Source organism: Quercus robur, chromosome 8 (genome assembly GCF_932294415.1).
Source record: "Quercus robur chromosome 8, dhQueRobu3.1, whole genome shotgun sequence".
Taxonomy (NCBI): domain Eukaryota; kingdom Viridiplantae; phylum Streptophyta; class Magnoliopsida; order Fagales; family Fagaceae; genus Quercus; species Quercus robur.
In genome coordinates, this window is record NC_065541.1 from 15,275,946 (window position 1) to 15,280,106 (window position 4,161).

General features: G+C 34.9%; 1 long non-coding RNA gene across 2 annotated transcripts; it reads left to right on the top strand.

Moving 5' to 3' along the window:
- The first annotated feature begins 1,252 nt into the window (after nucleotides 1-1,252).
- LOC126694765 (uncharacterized) lies at nucleotides 1,253-3,952 on the top strand. Of its 2 annotated transcripts, XR_007645875.1 has the most exons (3): nucleotides 1,253-1,783; nucleotides 2,772-2,873; nucleotides 3,616-3,952. It is a non-coding gene; the product is annotated as an uncharacterized LOC126694765 (long non-coding RNA). The 2 variants fall into 2 exon arrangements; XR_007645874.1 differs by lacking the exon at nucleotides 1,253-1,783 and having other exon boundaries at nucleotides 1,790-2,873.
- Nucleotides 3,953-4,161: the final 209 nt, after the last annotated feature.

Consider the following 4,161-nt stretch of genomic DNA (forward strand, 5'->3'; position numbering starts at 1 on the left):
GTAATTCTTATTTTGTTTCATAACTTGGAATATGGAACTTCTAGATTGACATCTCGATTTTGTTACTTGTGTTTACTTGTAGCGAGCTTTATGATTTGCTGAGCAAACCCTCTATTAGTGGTATCCCATTGCTAGTGCCAGGGAACAAGACAAACCAGGAGTTCTGTCTAAACAGGCTTTGATTGATCAATGTAAACTAACAAATTCCCAGTTATGGTGAATGTTAAGATGATTTAAGTACCATCTATTTTTCATTCAAGGAATATGAATTCAGGTTGTTTTATTATTGATTTTTTTGATAATATTGGATGATTTGGGTTTTCTTTGAAGATGGGAATGATGGTTCTGTTTAATTTATTTGATTTAGATTTGTTGAGGTTTGAAGGATGTTGAGTGTGTGCTATTTTGGTACTCAACAGATTGGTCATGGTGACTTGGATGTCACAAAATTGTACTAGTCTTGGTATTGATGCGAGTCAAATTGATCATAGAATGGAAAAGTTTCACAATTTAATGAGGTTATCTATAAAATTGTGGTAGGTTGGATGTTTTCATTCCAAGATTCAAGTTGAAGATTAGTAGTTCCTTCGTGGGATATAATTCTGTAATTAGTATACTTGCATTTTTTGTATTGTTGATCAGAAAGGTTTTTAATATATAGCAAAGAGGTCCAAAACAACATGGGAGAAAAAATCCCATGGCCCAAAACAATATTTAAAAAAAATTAAAAAAAAAAACCTTTCCAACATTTAAAAACTGACCTGATAATAGATCTGAATTTTTGGGTTGGGTTTCAGCTAGGCAAACCTGATTTCTAATGGGTTGGTTTGCAAGCCAACCCAATATCACTTGACTCAAAATATAATTTCGGAAAAGTTTTTGAGTCAAATTGTAATTTTGGAAAGTTTAGGGTCAAAGTGAATTTGAAAAAATTTTGGGGTCAAATTGAAATTTGGAAAAGATTTGGGGTTGAAAGGTATTTTGGGAATGTTGGTGGCTTGTGGACGCACGGGTTTGGTGGTTTCTTGATTGATATTGGACTTCAAGAATTCAGATGGGGCATATTTAGGTGTGGGCTTAATTGCACGAGGGTTTGGCATTTTTGGAATTGGGCTAAACTTTTGATGTGATTAGGAGGCAAAAATGGCCCATTAGCATGAATTTTCAAAATATTTTGCCCAGAAACACTGTTTCCAAACTATATAGGGACACACCACTTTTTTAGGTACTCGATCTTGGCAAGCTCGAGTACCATGTTTTTTTAAATCCACCCTGGCCTGCTGACATGTGAGGTACACAGCCCTTAAAACACACTATTATCTCTCACTTCTCACTCTCACCTACCCAGAACACACTCTCACTCTCACTCTCACTTACACCTAAACATACAAACCCCAAACCCTCACACCATCGGCGTCAGAAGACTTTCGTCGGCGGCGACCTCTCAGCTCTGTCACTGTCTTAAGAGACTGAAACGACGTCGTTGTGATCTGTTTCGCGTATCGATGATGGTCGGGGGAGTGGAATCGTGGTCTCCGTCGCCGTCGCCGCCTGAGGGAAGAGGGGAAGGGAAAGCGGTGGTTGTTGGAGGAGCGATGGTAATGGACTTTCCGTTGGATGACAGTGGTGCGACGGCGTTTTCATCCTCCTCTTCTTCTTCGCCCTTTCTCCACCCAAATTGCCTCGCAGGCTTCGCCGGAGACTCTCGGAGTCTAAGTCCCCGCTGAACTGTACTGTCGAAGATATCGAAGCGAAGCTCCGCCACGCCGATCTTCGCCGCCAGGTCTCTCTCTCTCTTTCTTTTTGGTGTGGTTCTTGGTTTGTGAAATTACTTGGAACTTAACTGAGCCAATTAATTCTTCAGGTGGTTAAAGATTCTTGTTTTAAACGTGCTGATTAGTTAATTAAACATTTTGAAGACTTATCAATCTGAATTTCATTTACAGAAAATCTTCAGAGATCACCAAACGGTGTGATCGTTTCATAAAAGTTGGTATAGTCTGTAATTTTCTCAGGAGCCAGATCAAAATTTTGATTTTTTTTTTATCTTGGTAACCAAACATGGTAATAGGATTTGGATATAAGCTTCCTGAATCTCAAAGAATCTGGTTTATGGTTATTTTTTGGTCATTATTATTAATTAGGTATTTACAATTCTTTAAAATGGTTGTTCTAATTGTGTTGGACATTTTAATTTGTTCTCCTTAGGTTTTGAGTTTGACCAATTTAAAATAGTTCAATTTGTTACTGTTAGCTTGTGTGCCATTATGGGTTTTACAACTTGCCCTAAAATTGTTAGTTTCCAACTTTAGTTACCTTAAGTGTCGCTTTGGCCATGGCATGTGCATGATCATATCTCCTAAGTGAATAGTTGGAGAAGCATCAGATGTTGCAGGTTGTCTCAATTTATGTGTATGGGGAAGGTGTGCTTGAGAGCATGTGTATGCACATCAACTAAGAATAAGACTTTTTTGACTTGTTAGATTGCTCATCCTTTTTGTTGTATTGCTCTTCTGTGGCACTATATTAGATTATAGAAACAAGATTTATTTGGTAAGAATTTAAATAGAAAATGTGTGTTTGGTTTATTTTGATTTTTGATTTTTTTTTTCATTCATTGGTAAAGATTTGTTTTTTTGATAGGTAATTCATTGGTAAAGATTTGTGTCGCAGAGATACCTTCAGAATCCTTTTTGAGTACTCTTTTATTATATATTTTATAAAGATTAAATGTTTTTTATTGCATTAAAACTTGTTCTTCAACGTTGCAGGATTACATAAAAGAAAGCAATAATTTAGTGTCGCTTCATGATCAAATTCGTGAATGTGATAGAATCTTGTCACATATGGAAACTCTCCTCAGTGGATTTCAAGTATGTTGTCCCTTACTTTGCAATAAGCAATTATTTACTTGCTTGCAGCTTCATTGAGACTGTTTCTCATTTGTTTTATACTGATAAAATATATTTTGATGGATATACACAATTGATCACCCTCTAATAAAACATATTGGCTGAAAATTAACATTTTGCATATATCTCTGTCACTTTGCAATGATCATAATTTTTTTTTTAAAAAATTCTTGTTTATGTTGACAAAATTATATACATTGTTTTTGCTCAGGGACAAGATTATATGCATTCTTGATTTTAGTAGCGGTTCCTGGATATAAATCACTACCTCACATAAATACCATAAGTTATACATGTTTTCCATTAGCCTATGGTAGTAAAATTTCCCTTTTTCCCAATGCTGGTTACTTTTTGCAAGTACGCTATTTATAAGCTGAAAAAGATTGTAGGAATTAGCTTTATATCACTGCTGCTTTAAGGATGTCATAACTAGTGCAGTCATTTTTTCCCTCTCCTATACATCCATTTGTCAAAATTGATAGTGTTTTTAATTCAACTGTTATATGTAAATAAGGAGAATATGAATCACAAACTTTAGATGCATTTAATGGTATAAAGGCTCTATTTGTTTAACTTTCTTTTTACATTGATTCTTGCAGAATTATTTGTTGTTGTGTTGTTTTGTTTTTTATCCTCTTCTTTTAGTAAAACCCCAGGGTTTGAATTTCAATGAAGGTTTTCTCCTTACCTCTTTTTGTCCCAGGTTGAAATTGGTTCCATAAGTTCAGACATAAAAAGTCCTCCAAGAGAAGTCTATGGATATGGGCCTGAAGCTTAATTGATAGTGTTTTTAATTCAACTGTTATATGTAAATAAGGAGAATATGGGCCATTTGAGTAATGCCAAAGTGACATCTCTAAATTATTGTTCTATAAACCTTTCCGTTTTTCTTATGATTGTTCTATGTTCTATAAACATTGGCAAAGTTTGTCGAAGACATTATAGTCCCTCCGAGGATGGTTGACATAGTCGTTGACGGAGAGGTATTTCTAATTTTTGTAGAGCCTGCGTTTTTACTGTTACTGTCATAATTGCTATTATTACATGTTTCTCGTAGCTTTCAAACTTGCTCATTGATGTCCTCATCCAAAAAGTTGTTTTTCTGATTTGAAATGAGTTTTTTTTTTTTTTTTTTTTTTTTCAATTGAATTTTTTTTTCTTCTTGTAGAATCAGAATAGAGGGATGAATAGCAACTGGGTTAAGAAACTGGTTTGCAAAGATCCAATTAGTAGACACGGCTTTTTCATC